The following is a 21,011-nucleotide window of genomic DNA, read 5'->3' on the forward strand; positions in this document are numbered from 1 at the left end:
AATTATTTTTTGGGAAAAATATTTTTTAATCCGATTTTTTTTACAAATAAATTAAAAGAATTTTTTAAAAATTAAAAAAAAAATATTTTTTTTTGCCAAAATTTAAAAAAAAATTTTTTGTTCACCTAAAAATTTTTATTTTAAAGTATAACTTGGTGAAGGTTATATAAAATTCGGCTCAGCCGAATATAGCCCTCTTACTAGTTTTTATGAGAAATTGACTTTTTATGTTTTTTTAATGAATCGGAAATTTATGGACAAAATTTGTCTGATATCTCAACTTAAATAACGTGATGATCTCAATGTATCGACAAACTGCCTGTTACTAAATGTCGACATAAATTTATTAGGCCGATAAACTGTCCGTTAACAATTTTGTTTTTCTCAATATACCGACAAAAAAGATTATTTTCAGTTGGCAATACCTCTCAAAATAGATGTGAAAGTTGGGAACCCTGCCTTCAATTGACAACATGTTTACATAAATCAGCTGTTTAACGTGGCCATCGACAGCCGGAATCTTTTGAAATATTCATTATCCTCCATGTCTGCCAGGTAGTTAGGCCAGCATTCACTTGGAACTCATGTTCTTCGTGTTCATCCTCCATCAAATTAATGTTAATTCCTCTATTAAACTTTTTTTTATAAAATCTATTTAATTTCGTTTACAAAAACACAAACACATACAAAGTATGAACAGCAGTCAGCTGATTGAATTTATCTGTACGATAAATAAATAATCGGCAGATGAGGTCGGGTTAGCTTTGCGACAGAATAGAAGCAAAGAGAGAACAAAATTGAGAGAAAACAAAATTTCTTTAATCTGCAGTTTTTCGTTGCGAAAAAAGATAATCACCTAATGAGAAAACGGCCCTTAATAAATCTGAATCTTCTAAAGTGCTTGTCTGACTTGTAGGACATAGGATTTGTGAAAATGAAATTTGTGACCAGCCTGTTAGAATACAAGATGAGATACAGGAGCCAAAGTAAACTTTTAGATTCATTTTGTAACATTTGTACAATATAAATTAGCAGTGAACATTTCCCATCTTTCTAACAACATATGGGGATTCCGAGCCAAAAGAACTGCTTATCTTTTGTGGCCAAGAACGAATCAAGCCAATATCGGATACTCTGTTCTGAAGTGAAGCGTATCCCAAAGAGCGCGTTCTGCATAGATTGAAACAAATAGTATTAGGATGGGGCACGTTTTGGACTATAAAGCGGGTGAGGCAAAACTTCCCAACCACTTCAATCTAAATACGTTTTAACAGGTATTGCAACATGTGGCCGAACGTTGTCATGATGGAATCTTACGGTTTCATGTCTAGTTGCATATTCTGGGCGTTTTTCGACAAATTCTAGCTTCAAACAAATCAGTTGCGTTCGGTACAGGTTCCATGTTCTTATCTGGTAAGATAAGAACAGCTCATAATAGATTGAACCTTTTTGCTCCCACCAAATACAGAGAATTACCATAGCGCTATGGATATTTGCCTTTGGTGTAGATTCGGCTGATTGGTGGAGCTTCACTTACGATCTCTTACGCATCGGGTTATTGCAATGGATCCATTTTTCATCGCAAGTAATAATTCGGTGCAAAAATGATTTTCTTTTATAGCGTTCAAGCATCATTTTGGACATGCAAAATCGTTTAGCTCCCAATGATTTTGCAAGTTCTGTTCATGGAGTAATGATGAAAAATTTACTAAATTTAAAATAGCTCAGGATCTGAAAAATTGTCTAGACCGAAAAACACAGAATCTGAACTATTTCACAAACCGGAAAATAGTACCGAAATAGAAAATATCAAATAATCAGAACTTTTTTCTAGACAGAAAATAGCACAGACTGTGAACTATTTTCTAAACAGAAAATAGCACAAAATTTAAACTAATTTTTAGATAGAAAATAGCTCAGAATCTGAAAAATATTCTAGACCTAAAATAGCAGAACCTGAACTATTTTATATATCGTAAATAGCATCGAATCTAAACTACATTCTATATAGAAAATATTCTGAACTTTTTTCTAGACAGAAAATAGCATACAATCTAAACCATTTTTTAGATAGAAAATAGTAAAGAATCTGAAAAATTTTCGAAACAGAAAATATGAACTATATTCTAGGCTGAAAATAGCACAGAATTTTTAAGACAACTAAGATAATGAATTATTTTCTGAACAATTGTATAGCTCTATTTTCTACACAGAAAACAGCAAATAATCTGAACTATTTTCTAACTAAGAAACTTCCTTTACTTTCTAACAACAAATAGCATAGAATCTAAACTATTTTATATAGCAAAAATAGCACAGAATCTGAGCTATTTTATTAAGTTTACCGCAACCTGTATTTTCATTAATTTCTCATATTTTTATTGTATAATTTAAGCCTTTTAAAAACTTTAAATTAGCATTTCTCAGTAATTCGATTTTGTGTCTTACAAAATTATTGTTTTAAGCTTTTCACTATAATAAACTAAAAGAGCTGAAACATTTTCTTATATTTTTTTTTGCTGGGATTAACCAAAATATTGCTACTTTGCCAAAATAGTATTTAAATATATAGATAGGTATTAGTACACAATTTTTTTGCATATTTAAATGGAAAATTTTCGTTTCAAAACAGAATGTTCTAGTTTTTTCAACACGTGAGGGAAACTGTCACTCACATTTTTATGAAAAACATTTCGTAAAATTTATAAATCTTTAACAGCAACCCTAATTTTTTGTTAATAAGTTTTTTCTTTAATGAATTGATATTTAAAATGTTTTACAAGATTTATAATTTAAATGTTCAATTTCAAGTTATATAGCATGTTTCAGATCAGATTAGTTATTTGAAAATTTAATGTCTTCATTTTTACCACTTATTTCCCCCACTGTGCACAGTAACTTGAACTTTTTTCTTGATTTCTTAACTAAATACCACTATTTCTTATTAAAATTTTCTTGCCGCCTGTCTAACAGACACATAAAGTTATTGACACCAAAACTTGCATAAATTCTAAATGTACGACGACGATTGTGTTCATTTGTTCGCTGGCAACTAAAATAAACTTCAATAAATTCTCCTTCTGTGTAGTTTTTTTTTTTGTTCTGCCAACCAACTAAATACAATTGAAGTTGACAAAAGAACTATTGTTGGGCAAATAGAGAAAAAACAAAAAAAAAAATATGAAAAAAAAAATTGCAAAAATTAATTGAAAAATAGCAAAGAATTTAACAAACAAGAAATATAGATAAGAGAAACTTCTTCTTTTGCCACATAATAATGGATGAACTGAATAAATTAATGAATAGATGAATAAAATGTAGCATTGTGTTACATTTAATTGAGTTTCATTATTATTTTTGCTGTTTTTTTTTTATTTTTAGCTTTTTTTTTGTTTAACTCATCAGCTAGCTGATGAACAAGAATAAAGAACTTCCTAGAAACCACAAAATGCCAAAGTGCGACTGGAAAATCGTGTCAATTTAATTCAAATAGTTGTACATAAATTACAATAACAACAGCTGCAGTAAGTAGCAGCAGCAACATTAATATTATTTTGCTAAATGATTTTCATGAATATATGAATGTATGTATGTTTAAATGTATAAGAAATAAAATAAATTGTGTTGCATGATTAATATTTATTAGATAAATGTTAGTTATTAATGGTTTTTAAATTGTTTGCTAAATGATAAACAGCAAAAAAAATTATGCATAAATTTGTATTTGCTTTCAAAAGAGCATTAGGAGATTGGGTATCAGTCACGGAACACCTGGTCCATAGTGTTGGAATGGCAGTGACCATTCTAGCTTTCAAGCAGCTTTTGTAGCTATGTCAATATAGACTTTGAATGCTTTTCTTTGTTCGAAACTGTTGCAGACACCATCTTTCATGGATTGAAGACTCTTGACTTTTTTCTCACTTCACATACTAGACAGCAAATAGCACAGATTCTGGGATATTTACTAGGCTGAGAATAGCATAGTTTCTGAGCTATTTGCTAGACAGAAAATAGCACAGATTCTGAGCTACTAACTATAAAGAAAATAGCACAGATTCTGAGCTATTTACTACATAGAAAATAGCACAGATTCTGAGCTATTTACTACATAGAAAATAGCACAGATTCTGAGCTATTTAGTAGACAGAAAATAGCACAGATTCTGAGCTATGTACTAAATAGAAAATAGCACAGATTCTGAGCTATTTACTACATAGAAAATATCACAGATTCTGAGCTATTTAGTAGACAGAAAATAGCACAGATTCTGAGCTATTTACTAAACGGAAAACAGCACCGCTTCTGAGCTATTTACTAGACAGAAAATAGCACAGATTATGAGCTATTTACTAGACAGAAAATAGCACAGATTCTGAGCTACTTACTACATAGAAAATAGCACAGATTCTGAGCTACTTACTGCATAGAAAATAGCATAGATTCTGAGCTATTTAGTAGACAGAAAATAGCACAGATTCTGAGCTATTTACTAGACAGAAAATAGCACAGATTCTGAGCTATTTACTAGACAGAAAATAGCACAGATTCTGAGCTATTTACTAGACAGATAATAACACCGCATCTGAGCTATTTACTAGACTGAAAATGTAACAGATTCTGATCTATTTAATAGACAGAAAATAGCACAGATTCTGAGCTATTTACTAGACAGAAAATAACACCGCATCTGAGCTATTTACTAGACAGAAAATAGCATAGTTTTTTAGCTATTTACTACATAGAAAATAGCACAGATTCTGAGCTATTTACTACATAGAAAATAGCACAGATTCTGAGCTATTTAGTAGACAGAAAATAGCACAGATTTTGAGCTATCTACTAGACAGAAAATAACACAGATTCTGAGCTATTTAGTAGACAGAAAATAGCACAGATTCTGATCTATGTACTACATAGAAAATAGCACAGATTCTGAGCTATTTAGTAGACAGAAAATAGCACAGACTCTGAGCTATTTAGTAGACAGAAAATAGCACAGATTCTGAGCTATGTTCTACATAGAAAATAGCACAGATTCTGTGCTATTTACTACATAGAAAATAGCACAGATTCTGAGCTATTTAGTAGACAGAAAATAGCATAGATTCTGAGCTATTTACTACATAGAAAATAGCACAGATTCTGAGCTATTTACTAGACAGAAAATAGCACAGATTCTGAGATATTTACTAGACAGATAATAACACCGCATCTGAGCTATTTATTAGACAGAAAATAGCACAGATTATGATCTATTTAATAGACAGAAAATGGCACAAATTCTGACCTATTTACTAGACAGAAAATAACACAGATTCTAAAGTGTTTACTAGAATGAAAATAGCATAGAATCCGAGCTATTTTCTAGACATAATCATAACTATTTTCTAGATAGAATATAGCACCATATTTGTACTAGTATATAAACGGAAAATAGCTGAGAATCTAAACAAGAGCTCACGTCCTCGACTCTATTTCACAATTAACATATGACCCTCGTTTAATGTAAGTTATCTACATAAACTATTTACTAGTATTAATGCTATTTATAACAGCTTAAATAATAAAATCTTTTGTTCCCCATAAAAATCTTTCGCAATACTTAAAACATCTAATTAAGTATTTGTTAAACGTCGGCTCAATGCTGTAAAAAGGGTGGTTGTAATGGAAATATTGTGCTTTTGCCCATTAATATTACACAATTAAAATGAAGTCAGTTTGAAGAAACAAAAATAAATGGCAATTAAAATTAAACGTTTATGACTGTTGAATGTTTTTCATGCTTTAAAGTTGAAATTTATATTCAACAAAAACGGCACGTCTCTTATTGCAAATGAATTCCAATGGAATTCTCTAACATGCTACGTAACTGCAAGCTACACTAAAAGAAATAATAGAGGCAATTTAAGTTATTATCATATTCTTGAGAAATTTGAATAAAGGGAAATAAGATTTGTAAGATGTGGGTTATAATGGCAGCAGATTCTGAAAGCTTCTTTGATTTGTTTATATGTTCTACGTTTATTAAAATCTATATTTCATATTTGAAATCAATTTAATAAAACTTTTGTTCATATAAAAATTGGTCCTTCGAACCCTAATTTAAATTATTTTTAAACCCAGCTTTACTTATTCAAATTTTTCTAAATGTATAAGCTTAACTTCACATAAATTCCAAACATAATCGTATAATTCTGATTATTTCTCATTATTTGTTTGTTTGTTAAACTCTAAATACTTTATTTAGTTGCTGTTGTATCAAGTTAAAATTATTTATTTAATTTAGTTCTCTCTTTATTTACAAACTCTTGCATACAGACATATGTATGGCTTTATGTACATATGTGTTTGTAAAACGTGCTCTTGATTTTATTGGAAAATAAATTTAAACAAAAAAAAACAAAAAGTTTATAACTTTAACACAGCTGCTTTTAACACACATTTATTACACCATAAACATTTACAAGATTACAAACATTCAATTCAAATGAATGTATGAATTCAAGACTCTCTAAATATATGGAAATAATTTACATATGTACTCTACATACAGACATATGTATCTGTACATATGTACATTAGAGTGACAATCAGTTGTATGGAAAAAAATTTTTGTTAAAATTTTGAAGAGTGCCGGGTGGAATAAATGTTAAGTGCTGAAAATTTGAGCCAAATCGGGCAACGATTTCTGGACGCGCATCGAGGTCAAAGTTCAGATATATGCAAAATGTTACTGTTAATATGGAATAAATAGGTGAAACTCGTTAACTTTCTGCATTGTTTTCTAGAAATATGTAGATTTATTTATATTAATGAATATTACATTAAAAAAAAATTTTTGGAAATTAACCCTGTATCTCCTTTGGTTCAAAATGACCCAAAAACTGTATTATCGCCAAAATTAGAGAAAAATGCAAATTTTTCAGTTTTTGAAAAAATTTAGCTACTAAATAAATACTTTTGCAATTGAATGCAAAAGAATCGAAATATGTACGTAATTATCGTTGTAATGAGATATAAATGACAAAATTTGATTAAAAAATTTTAAAGTTATTACAAATTCGCCAGACCATTAACGTGTTTCAGGCCACTTGAACAAAAAATTTAGGAAAAAAATTCAGATATTTCGAGAAAAATTTAAATAAAAGCTCATTTTTACTTAAAAAGTGTCCATATTTACTTGTATATGAGTTTTTGTCTTCGTAGGATACCGTTAACCTATTCGCAGGTATGGCCAAAAAAAATAATTTTTTTTAACGGCTGTTTCAAAACTCCATTTTCAAATTTTTAAAAATTTTGTTAAACAAATTTCAGATTTTTTCGATCATCACATTGGGGTTTATTGAGATCAAAATAGGGAATAAAAATATGAAAAAATTATGTCAATCCCTCTTACAGTTTTTCCGTACCTGCGATTTAAATTTTGCGATTTTCAAGAAAATCTAATTATTTGTCCATATTTAGGCGAATGAGCCCAATTTCCTTACTGTTATAAATTTTAAGTAAAACCTATACATAATATTATAGTCCTTGTAATTTTAAATATGTTCTGAAAGTTTTACTAAAATCGGAAAACGATAACCTTTGACTCGTGAAGGTCAAAGGTCAAATTTTTCAATATTTGGAATTTCTAATGAAAAGATACCGAAATGTTATATTTTTGTGCCGATTTTCATGAAACTTGAGGAAAATATATATTGGGGTCTAGCATTTACAACAACAGTGAAAAAATGGATTTTAACCTTTAAGAGGACTTGGGGTCAAAATGGTTGTGTTTTTCGTGATTTTAAAAGTTGAGGGTAATTTGGATCCCAAGTGCTGCTAAGGGTTAATTTCCATTTTTGTGCTGTTATTTTAAATTCTGGACTTTATGTTATATTTTCCTTAAGTTGCATTAAAATCGGCACAAAAATATATAACATTTCGCTATCTTTTCATTAGAAATTCTAAATATTGAAAAATTTGACCTTTGACCTTCACGATTCAAAGGTTATCGTTTTTCGATTTTAGTAAAACTTTCAGAACATATTTAAAATTATAAGGACTATAATATTATGAATAGGTTTTACTTAAAATTTATAACAGTAAGGAAATTGGGCTCATTCGCCTAAATATGGACAAATAATTAGTTTTTCTTGAAAATCGCAAAATTTAAATCGCATGTACGGAAAAACTGTAAGAGGTATTGCAATAATTTTTTCATATTTTTATTCCTTATTTTGATCTCAATAAACCCCAATGTGATGATCGAAAAAATCTGAAATTTGTTTAACAAAATTTTTAAAAATTTGAAAATGGAGTTTTGAAACAGCCGTTAAAAAAAATTATTTTTTTTGGCCATACCTGCGAATAGGTTAACGGTATCCTACGAAGACAAAAACTCATATACAAGTAAATATGGACACATTTTAAGTAAAAATTAGCTTTTATTTAAATTTTTCTCGAAATATCTGAATTTTTTTCCTAAATTTTTTGTTCAAGTGGCCTAAAACACGTTAATGGTCTGGCGAATTTGTAATAACTTTAACATTTTTTAATCAAATTTTGTCATTTATATCTCATTACAACGATAATTACGAACATATTTCGATTCTTTTGCATTCAATTGCAAAAGTATTTATTTAGTAGCTAAATTTTTTCACAAACTGAAAAATTAGCATTTTTCTCTAATTTTGGCGATAATACAGTTTTTGGGTCATTTTGAACCAAAGGAGATACAGGGTTAATTTCCAAAAATTTTTTTTTAATGTAATATTCATTAATATAAATAAATCTACATATTTCTAGAAAACAATGCAGAAAGTTAACGAGTTTCACCTATTTATTCCATATTAACAGTAAAATTTTGCATATATCTGAACTTTGACCTCGATGCGCGTCCAGAAATCGTTGCCCGATTTGGCTCAAATTTTCAGCACTTAACATTTAGGCCTAGTGTCACAATATTCCGCCCGGCACTCATTGAAATCTAAAAAAAAAAATCGGCTGTCACTCTAATGTACATATATTTACAAAATGTATGCGTGAGCAAGACTTAATTCCAGAGAATTTCATGGTGTTCCTTGTTATTTATTGTTTACATTTAATGTAAATAAGTAAAGTACATACATACACCTCTCTCTTTCTCTCTTTAACACATACTAAAATTACATTCTACATTTACCAACATTTAATTGGCTTCGGTTTTATGTTGTTGTTGCTGCTGCTGTATTTCTTCTTAATACTATTTCTCTTCGTTATTCTCATTTGTAAGTTGTTGCTGTTTTTACATTTTATTTGATTGTATTCATTGTTTACAAACAAACATTTAGCTGCGCCATTGTTTACATTTGAAATTAACAACAAATTTGAATACTTGAGCCATGCATCCATCCATCCAGCCAGGCAAGCGAGCTGTCAAACAGCTACCGTTGTGGAGGAGACCTGCACTAAAAGACATTTATGGGTTCATATGTTAATTAGTCGGATATTTTTCTTTTATATTTTTGATTTAAATTGAGATGAAATGCTTAAACTGAGTAAATACTATATGAAATGTTTACTTTCGATATGTATGTTTTCTTTTAGATGTCATCCGGCAATTAGTTGAATAAATTAATTTAATGTACTTTGACAGGGAATGAAAAAAATAACAGAAATCTTTCCCCACAATAACATACAAATATTGGGTGTATGAGTTAAAAATGCGGGATTTTTTAAAATTTTTGTCTTTTATTTTGAATTATTTGTAAAATATAAATTTATTGAAAGTATTGCCCATTGTTAGCTATGATCTTTTCCCATCTTCCTAACAACATATGCATTTCGAGCGAAAAAAAACTGCTCATCTTTTGAGCCCAAGAACGAATCAAGCCACAATCGGATGCTCCGTTCCAAAGTGAAGCATATCCCAGAAAGAGAGTTCTGCATAAATCGAAACAAATAGTAGGAAGGTGCAAGGTCCGGACTATAAGGCGGATGAGGCAAAACATGCCAACCACTTCATTCTAAATAGCTTTTAACAGGTATTGCAACTTGTAGCCAAGCTTTCTCATGATGGAATACCAGGGTTTCATGGCTGGCCGCATATTCTGTCCGTTTTTCGGCCCTGTGATGGTTTGGTCAAATTTCAGCAGCTCATAATAAATAGGACCCTTTTGCTGCCATCAAATACAGAGCATTACCTTAGTGCCATGGATATTTGGCTTTGGTGTCGATTCGATTGGTTGGCCGGGCGTCATATATGATCTCTTATGATTCAGGTTATCATAAGGCATCCACTTTTCATCGCAAGTAATGATTCGGTGCTAAAATGATGTTATTTTATAGCGTTTAAACATCATTTTGGACATGCAAAGTATTACAAGGTCTATCGGCTTCAATTCATATGTCACCTAATTTCTTTGCTTTTGGATGAATCCTGCTGCTCGTAAACCTTTTGAAATTGCAGCATGATTAGCTCACAATGATTTTGCAGGACTGGCCAGGGCTTTTGAACCGCACAAACCATTTCTCGCACATTCAAGCCGATGGAACACATTCACCATAAGCTTTGGTGAGTAATCGGAGTGCTTTAGCGGCAATTTTTTTTAAATTAAAGAAGTAAAGCAAAACTTCCCGCATATGATGATTCGTTGGTACAAAACTCGACATTTTCGAGGCAAAAAAATCGTTGTTTACACTAGAATGTTCAATACTTCAGTGAGAATTAATGACATATACGTTATTGAAACCAAAAACCCCGTTTAAAAGATACGCCATCTATTGTAAAGTTTGAAATCATACTCCAAATAAAAGAGAATCTAAGCAATTTTATTTAGTCACAGAATGGAACTGAGTTTTGACAGTAAAAAGCATATAATCTGACAGGAAATAGCAAAGAATCCGATCTATTTCTGAACTATTTCTAGCTTAGAATCTGAGCTATAGCCCAGACAAGAAATATATTAGAATTCTAGACAGATAATAAAGTGAACTATAATATTTTCTATATAGATAAAAGCACAGAACTTAACTATTTTCATGAAAATAGCGCAGAATCTGGGCTATTTTTTAGACGGAAAATAGCACAGAATCTGAACTATTTTCTAGATCGAAAATAGCACAGAGTCTGGACTATTTTTTAGATTAAAAATAGCACAGAATCTGGACTATTTTCTAGACGGAAAAAAGCACAGAATCTTAACTATTTTCTAGACGGAAAAAAGCACAGAATCTTAACTATTTTTGAGATGGAAAATAACACAGTATCTGGACTATTTTCTAGACGGAAAATATCACAGAATCTTAACTATTTTCTAGAGAGAAAATAGCACAGAATCTGGAATATTTTCTAGACGGAAAATAACACAGAATCTGGACTATTTTTTAGACGGAAACTAGCACAGAATCTGAACTATTTTCTAGATGGAGAATAGCACAGACTCTGGACTATTTTCTAGAGGGAAAATAGCACAGAATCTGGACTATTTTCTAGACCGAAAAAAGTACAGAATCTGGAATATTTTCTAGACGGAAAATAACACAGAATCTGGACTATTTTTTAGACGGAAACTAGCACAGAATCTGAACTATTTTCTAGACGGAAAATTGCATAGAATCTGGACTATTTTTTAGATGGAAATATACCAGAATCTGGACTATTTTCTAGACGGGATGTTAACAATTTCCTAGATGGAAAATAGCACAGAATCTTGACTATTTTCTAGAAGGAAAATAGCGCAGAACCAGAACTATCATTCAGACGGAAAATAATCAGAATCTGAACTATTTTCTAGAGGGAAAAAAGCACAGAATCTTAACTATTTTCTAGACGGAAAAAAGCACAGAATCTTAACTATTTTCTAGAAGGAAAATAGCACAGAATCTGGACTATTTTCTAGACCGAAAAAAGTACAGAATCTTGAATATTTTCTAGACGGAAAATAGCACAGTATCTGGACTATTTTCTAGACGGAAAAAAGCACAGAATCTTAACTATTTTCTAGACGAAAAATTGACCAGAATCTGGACTATTTTCTAGACGGAAAAAAGCACAGAATCTTAACTATTTTCTAGACGAAAAATAGACCAGAATCTGGACTATTTTCTAGACGGGATGTTTACAATTTCCTAGAGGGAAAATAGCACAGAATCTTGACTATTTTCTAGAAGGAAAATGCGCAGAACCAGAACTATCTTTCAGACGAAAAATAATCAGAATCTGAACTATTTTCTAGAGGGAAAATAGCACAGGATGTGAAGAATGTTCTAGAGAAAAAATAGCACAGAATATGAATTATTTTCTAGAGAGAAAATAGCACAGAATCTGGACTATTTTCTATACTAAAAAAAAAAGCCCCAAAATCTTAACTATTTTCTAGACAGAAAATAGCACCGAAGCTATAATAATTTCTAGACGGAAAACACACATAATCTTAACTATTTCCTAGAAAAAATCTAGACATAAAATAGTACAAAAACTTAACTATTTTCTAGACAGAAAACTGAACCTGATCAAAATTTGACACAGATAATAGCACAGAATCCAAACTATTTATAATATTCGAACTATAGCATTGGAACTTAACTTCTTTGTATACAGAAAATAGCTTATAATCTGAGCTACATCCTGGATGGAAAATAACACAGAATCTCAGCTATTGCTTGGACAGAAAATAATAAAAAATTTATGCAGAAAATAGCACAAGATCTGAACTATTTCCTAGAGTGTAATACTGCAGAAACTGAACTACTTTCTAGATGGAGATGAGCATTTATATGAAATATATTCCAAATGAAAAATATCGCAGAAACTCAAGTAGATATGTTTTCTATATACAGAATCTGAGCCATTATCTAGAAGGAAAATAGCACAGAATCTGAGTAATTTTCATAACGGAAAATAGCACAGAATCTGAGCCATTTTAAAGACAAAAATTAGCTCAGATTCTGAGTCAATTTCTAGACGGGAATAGCAAGAAATCTCAACTACTTCCTAGAAGGAAAACACAGAATATCTACATACTTATTTGTTTGCTAGAATCGAATGAATTTTATCGACAGAAAATACCTGAGTCATTTGCTGAGAAAAATATTTATAAAATTCTCTCACCATGTCAAATTTATACCATTCGTCACACTGTACTACACATAATCTTCATTAAATGTTGCACTTGCAAACCACGAAGAAAGATCTCTGAGTTGCTGCACATGCAGTGCAAAATGTTAGTGTAGACTTGCAGTTTATTTTTTTGCTTTTCCTCATGCACTAGTTGTTGTTACTCCTGGAGGTGATGACGATGATATTGCTGTTGTTGTTGGTTAAAGTTCATTTGTTGCAACATTGGTTTAGCGACGAGTAAAATAAAAGAGTAGTGTGCGGTTTGTGTTGCTTGCAGTTCAGTGAACCGCTACAAAAAAAAAACATAAAACAAAAAAAAAAAACACTCACATACAGTGTTCATTCTCCACTCGTTCAACAATTTTAAGGTTACAATGGAGTGTGTGATTTTGTTTTACCTTTAATAACAAGAAGAACAAAAAAAGTTGTGAAATTTGCGTTACATTTTAGAAGGATGAATTCTCGCAGATACACACCTTAAATATATAAAAAAATAAATATTCTAGGAGACACCTTCAAAATGCTAGCGATACAAAACATATTTGCCTTCAAACATTGACAACATCATAGATACTTCAGACTGCCACCACCATTACCACTACTTGAGCTTCAGCCTTCTGGTTGGATACTAGAAATATGAATATTGTAATCTCAATAAGAATGTCATCCTCCACATCAGCATAAACTGAAGAGTTTTATATTTTTTTCCGATTTAGATTTCTATTTTAGCTGCTCTAGTTCGCTCTTTTACATGACTTTATGTTTGTGTCTTCTATTCGTTGTGGCACATTAAATTAAAATGTGCTGCACACATGTTCTTCGAAAGCAAAATCACACTCTATTTGCAACAATAATTATAAATTTAAATTGCAAAAAAAAAACAACAAAAAAATATTCGCAAGTGTTAAAAACAAATATTTGTTTCTATGAGTTTGTATGAGCTCTAAAATACAGTCGTTGGAAAGGGTCTTAGTTGTCTTCACTTCATGTAAATTTATTCGCATTGCAAACGGAAATCATAAAAATACTTTAAAAACGATTTGAAATAGACTTTTCTTCTCTCTTTTTTTTTCGTTCTATTTCTAGAACATTGACCGTTTATTTAGAGAGTTAAGATTATGGAAATTTGTTTAATCAGAAAAAAATAGTTTTGTAATCATTTAATTAGCATCAATTTAAGTAATTTTTTAAGCAAAAATTCATATTTTTTTCCTAGAACATTTAAAATTTTTCACAACCTTTGAATAGATCTTTTCTGGAAAAATATTAAAAATTGCAGACTTTGAAATATTTTCTAGATTGAAAATTGTACAATCTGTGAACTATATTCAAGATCGAAAATAGCACAGACTGAGAACTATTTTCTAGATTGAAAATTGTACAATCTGTGAACTACTTTCTAGATGGAAAATAGCACAGACTGTCAATTATTTTTTAGACAAAAAAAAATAGTTCAAAAAATATTTTTTAGACTAAAAATTGCACAGACTATGAACTATTTTCTAGACGGAAAATAGCTCTGACTGTAAACTTTTTTGGATGAAAAATATCGAAGACTATGAGCTATTTTCTAGGCAGAAAATAGCAAAGACTGTGAACTGTTTTCTAGATGGAAAATAGCACTGAATGTGAACTATTTTCAAGATCGAAAATAGCACAGACTGTGAACTATTTTCTAGGCAGAAAATAGCACAGACTGTGAACTATTTTCTAGGCAGAAAATAGCACAGACTGTGAACTATTTTCTAGGCAGAAAATAGCACAGACTGTGAACTATTTTCTAGGCAGAAAATAGCACAGACTGTGAACTATTTTCTAGACGGAAAATAGCACAGACTGTGAACTATTTTCTAGACGCAAAATAGCACAGACTGTGAACTATATTCTAGCTTGAAAATAGCATAAACTGTGAACTATCTTCTAGATGGTGAATAGCACAGATTGTGAACTATTTTCTAGACTGAAAATAGTTCAGACTGTGAACTAATTTCTATCCGGAAAATAGCTCAGACTGTGAGAAATTTGCTAGACTGAAAATATCCAAAGACTGTGAACTATTTTCTAGACGAAAAATAGCACAGACCGGGAACTATTTTCTAGAAAAAAAATAGCACAGACTGTGAACTATTTTCTAGACAGAAAATAGCACAGACTGTGAACTATTTTCTAGACAGAAAATAGCACAGACTGTGAACTATTTTCTAGACGGAAAATAGCACAGACTGTGAACTATTTTCTAGACGGAAAATAGCACAGACTGTGAACTATTTTCTAGACGAAAAATAGCACAGACTGTGAACTATTTTCTAGACGAAAAATAGCACAGACTGTGAACTATTTTCGAGACGGAAAATAGCACAGACTGTGAACTATTTTCTAGACGGAAAATGGCACAGACTGTGAACTAATTTCTAGACGGAAAATAACACAGACTGTGAACTATTTTTGAGACGGAAAATAGCACAGACTGTGAACTATTTTCTAGACGGAAAATAGCACAGACTGTGAACTATTTTCTAGACGGAAAATAGCACAGACTGTGAACTATTTCCTAGACAGAAAATAGCACAGACTGTGAACTATTTTCTAGACGGAAAATAGCACAGAAAATGAACTATTTTCTAGACGGAAATTAGCACAGACTGTGAATTATTTTCTAGACGCAAAATAGCATAGACTGTGAACTATATTCTTGCTTGAAAATAGCATAAACTGTGAACTATTTTCTAGATGGTGAATAGCACAGATTGTGAAGTATTTTCTAGACTGAAAATAGTTCAGACTGTGAACTAATTTCTAGCCGGAAAATAACTCAGACTGTGAGCTATTTTCTAGACGGAAAATATCCAAAGACTGTGAACTATTTTCTAGACGAAAAATAGCACAGACTTAGAACTATTTTCTACATGGAAAATAGCACAGACTGTGAACTATTTTCTGGACGGAAAATAGCACAGACCGTGAACTATTTTCTAGATAGAAAGTAGCTCAGATTCTGAACAATTTATCTGAAAAAAATAGCCTAAATTTGGAACTATTTACTAGACAGAAATTAGTATTTTCCAGATGCAAAATAGCCTAGACTTTTAACTGTTTTCTAGGAAGAGATTAGCTTATACCTAGAACTATTTTCTAGACTGAAAATACTCCATATTCGTAGCTATTTTCTATACATAATTGGCACATCATCTGAGCTATTTTTTATGAACTTATTTTACATATTCCCAGTAAATTCCTTCACATTTCTAGTAACATGTGTTAACATTTTCTTATAAAGAAAATTTACTTGAACTTGTAGCCTTTTTATAAGCTACTTATTTTCATGTTTAAAAAAAGTTTTCACTGCGCAAAACTTTTATGTTAATTTATTTTTAAAGTAACCATTTTTAATGGATCCTAAACATGTGAAAAACATTTTCACATAGAATTAGCTATTTTGCGTATGACCTCGTAAGTACCTGGTTAACTGACTGACTATATTTATCTATTAATAAAGAAAATGAGTATTTTCCCATTAGCCCTTGAACTTTAATGTTTGGTTTTATGGTTTGCTTTCTACGCAAACACTTTTTTTTTTTATTATTTGGAGGTATTGAATTTTATGCCGGCATTTGCGTTATTTGGAAAAAGGAAATTTTATTCAATGAAAACTCTATTCAAGTGTTTTTTTTTCGTAAAATTTCTATGATTACAATTTCAACAAAGATGAGTGCAATGTATTATTGTTGAGTTTCACTGTGAAGGTTTTATAGTTTTGTTAGCAGCAAGGGCCATTGCCTTGTTTCTCATCATCATCATCAGCATGTTTTCTTGCATTTATATTCCATTTGTTTGGAATAAATCCATGGTTGTAAAATTGTTACTCTAGCGAGTAGATAGAGCACATGTATGCAATCGTATGTGTTTGAATATTACAATATTTACATTAAGTTTACATGCTATTTACGTTTATGTAAACATTTATGTACTTTGTAGATTCGACTCGTATTCCAATGTTTAACATCTGTTTGTTGGTTTGTTTGTTTATTTACGAATGGATTTTGCAAGCTTTTACTTTGGTGGAATTAATCAAAATAATAATAATATTTGTTGATTGTAAATAATCAGGTTGATAAACCTCAGTTTAATGATCATGCAGATGCAATATATTTTATAATGGAATAAGCTTTAATGGCGTAGCTTGTAATACATTTTATTATTTTGTTGCCTCTTGTTTTAACAAGATTTTTCCTTGGTGTTAGTTTGTTTAAACTTTATTAAGGTGATAAATATTTGAGGGATTCAAACGGTCTCCTATTAGGTCGTATTGTAATAATGTCCAATAATATTTTTTTAGTTTAAACAAATTTTTGTTGGGTTTCAAACAAAAAATTTATAAACTAATAAGACTTTTTGAACTATGTTTATTGGTTTGTCATAAAATAACTCTTTTTTTGTTTGCAGCACAACAAGAATTTATTTAAACTAAAAAAATATTTTAGGACATTATTACAATACGACCTAATAGGAGACCGTTTGAATCCCCCAATTGTGTTTAAAAGAGAAACTGAAATGATATCATGCATCTCTCTTACTGTAAATGAAGCAATAACACCAACACGTAGAAAAAATGTGCGTATGGAAGGGAATACCCGTCGTCGGCTTACACTAGTATAATATTCAGGTGGTGCAGTAATTAAATCCACGAGACCATAATCGTCGTTTTTAAGCCGTTTGGTCTATAGAACAATTGGAAACTGACTCGATGTTTTATCGAAAAATTCAGTGTACAGCGATGTGGCTCATTTTTGGTTTAACGGATTTGATAGTGCTGCATATGGAGTGAGATCAATCCACAACAGACCCTTTAGACTCCATTACATATAGAAAATTTACCGTTTGGTGCAGTTTAATCGCTGGCGGTATTATCGGACCTTATTTCTTCACGTTACAATCAATGGAGATCGTTAACGAACCATGATCAATGATTTTTTGTTTGAACTTATGGATGATAGTGATCTGGGCTAGATGTGGTTTTAACAAGACACCTCTCGATTATTGTCTGAGGGCCCACGTGAAGTCACTGGTGAATTCACAACAATTGACGCCATGGAGGCCAAAGCTGTTCGTGTTATTCATGACATACGGCCACCAATGATCGAAAATGTGGTCCAAAAATGGACTTACAGAATGGGTTTCGTCAAGAAAAGCTGCGTTGGCCATATGTTCGAAATCATTTTCAAATGTTAATGCCATGTATTGATTTCTAGAATAAAACAAATTTGTTTGAATAAAATTTTCTATTTGTGGTATTTTGTAAAATTTCAAGTTCTATCGGGTTTAAAAAAACGCCCTTTTACTTTGAATCAAAACTGGTAATTTTAAAACAAAATGTGCAACCGCTAAAATTTATCCGATTTTACTCAATTGTTAGCATTTCGGTTTTTAGATGTCGGAGAACAATTTTAGAATTTGGCAGATCCAAAATAGAACCGTATATTTTACAGAAAAGTTTGTATATAACAGTATTTTTTATGAAAAATTTTTGTAAAACACTTTTTCCTAAACAAAATTTTGTGTATAACAGTTTTTTGTATAGAACACTTTCGGTATAACATTTTTTCTATTAAAAATTTTGTGTATAACAGTTTTTTTTTATAAACAATTTTTGTAAAACACAAAACAAACAAAATTTTGTGTATAACAGTTTTTTGTATAGATCAATTTCGGTATAAAATTTTTTCTATAGAAAGTTTTGTGTATAACAGTATTTTTTTTATAAACAATTTTTGTAAAACACTTTTTCCTAAACAAAATTTTGTGTATAACTATTTTTTGTATAGAACATTTTCGGTATAAAATTTTTTCTATAGAAAATTTTGTGTATAACAGTATTTTTTTAAAAACAATTGTTGTAAAACACTTTTTCCTAAACAAAATTTAGTATATAACAGTTTTTTGTATAGAACATTTTCGGTATAAAATTTTTTCTATAAAAAATTTTGTGTATAACAGTTTTTTTTATAAACAATTTTTGTAAAACACTTTTTCCTAAACAAAATTTTGTGTATAACAGTTTTTTGAATAGAAGATTTTCGGTATAAAATTTTTTCTATTGAAAATTTTGTATATAACGGTATTTTTATAAACAAGTTTTGTAAAACACTTTTTCCTAAACAAAATTTTGTGTATAACAGTTTTTTGTATAGAATACATTCGGTATAACATTTTTTCTATGAAAAATTTTGTTTATAACAGTTTTTTTACAGCAAAATATCTGTATAACACTTTTTCATCTGTACAAATATTGTGTATAACAGTTTTTTTTTTCTATAGGAAATTGCGTATATAACAGTATTATCTATTCTGTATTACAGTATTTTCTATTGGAAGATTTTCTGTAGAAATCTTTGTGTATAACAGCTTCTTTTCTAGACAATATTGTGTATTACCAAACCATCTAATGAAAACAATGTAGAAACATTACATTTTAGTACTCTGGGGATGAAAAAAGTACTATTTGAATATTATTTTTATACCGAACAAAAATTTCATTTACGATTCCTGGTCAAACGGTTCTTTTATTTGTACAGGTTTGTGCAGATTTGTCAGTACTACTGATACTGATACTGTAATATGTCATCAGGTAATCATGCAAGATATCTTCTTTGCTAGTCTTTAAAACCATGAAAAGTAATAAGAGATATTAGCTAAAGGTTATTTTTAAATAAGTAATGACCCCCTTTATGTTTATAGTAGTTATTATAAACATATTAATTTATTATAAATAGTTGTGTGGTAGTATTAATTTCAAGTAGTTAATTAACATTTCGTTAAATAATTTTTCTAATTTTCAACTATTTTTGTTGTTGTTGTGGTTGTTCTATTAATGCTAACGTAGTATTGCTGTATTGTTCACAATTAAACAATTATCACTTCATCTAGATTAGTATTGAGCAATAAGACATACTGACATGTTTATTATCGGCATTATCTGGAATTATAACAAAATTGTTTTCATAATTGACATGACCAAACCCAATTGCAAACAACTACAAACATAAAATTAACAAAAATTTGAATTGAATCTGAAAAAATAAAGCAGTATTAAATCAAGAAAATAAATAAAAATCAATTATAATTGTGATTGCATAAATCACACGTATGTACATGAACATTGGAATCATTTTTATTCATTCAATAATTCATGCATGCATGCTTGTATGCTATGAAAACAAAGTACACAAACGTTTGCGCATGCTCAAACATATAGTTATTACAGTACGAATAAAACGAAAACTTTAAAGGCCTAAAGATATCGATTAAATAAAATTGAACGAATTCATCATCAAGTATTTTTTATTTTTATTTATAAAGTTGGCTGGCTGACTGACTGACTGGGTGTTAGAAACTACTGGTTTCTGGCACATATTTCAATACAGACATGTTTGTTTGAGTATATGTATCTATGTGCAGTTAGTTACATTCCTATGAATGCTAAGGACAGTTGGAGGGACGTATTTATTGGCTACAGCTACTAATTGTTAAAGCGCATGCTTAACAACATTGAGCAATTCTTTGCAATAAATTATTAATGCCAGGGAATACACAACAGTATAAATAAAAAAACAAAGAAAAAAACAATAACACAAAATATTCAATAAAATGTAATAAATTATGATAGACACGATCACTAATAAAATTATTCTGTTGCTATTTTATTTGTATGTGTGTTTTTTTATTTTTTACTGTAACTGCCAATTGGCCAGAATTATTAACAGCAAATTTCAAAACTGTACTTGCTGCTAAATACAAAGACATTGTAATCGATATATCGTTTAATTACTTTCCCTTGAGCAGCATTATGTTTCCATTTAGTTACAAATTTTAATGATCTGGTCACAATTTTTGGAAGTTCCAAAAATAATAAATTTTAGGTCGCGATCGGGTA

General features: G+C 30.2%; 1 protein-coding gene across 2 annotated transcripts in view; it reads left to right on the forward strand.

Annotated features, from left to right (window-relative positions):
- Nucleotides 1-21,011, forward strand: part of rut (rutabaga) — a 190,123-nt gene that overhangs the window by 12,879 nt on the left and 156,233 nt on the right. The gene's annotated exons all lie outside the window — the stretch shown is intronic.

Source organism: Calliphora vicina, chromosome 4 (assembly GCF_958450345.1).
Source record: "Calliphora vicina chromosome 4, idCalVici1.1, whole genome shotgun sequence".
Lineage (NCBI taxonomy): Eukaryota > Metazoa > Arthropoda > Insecta > Diptera > Calliphoridae > Calliphora > Calliphora vicina.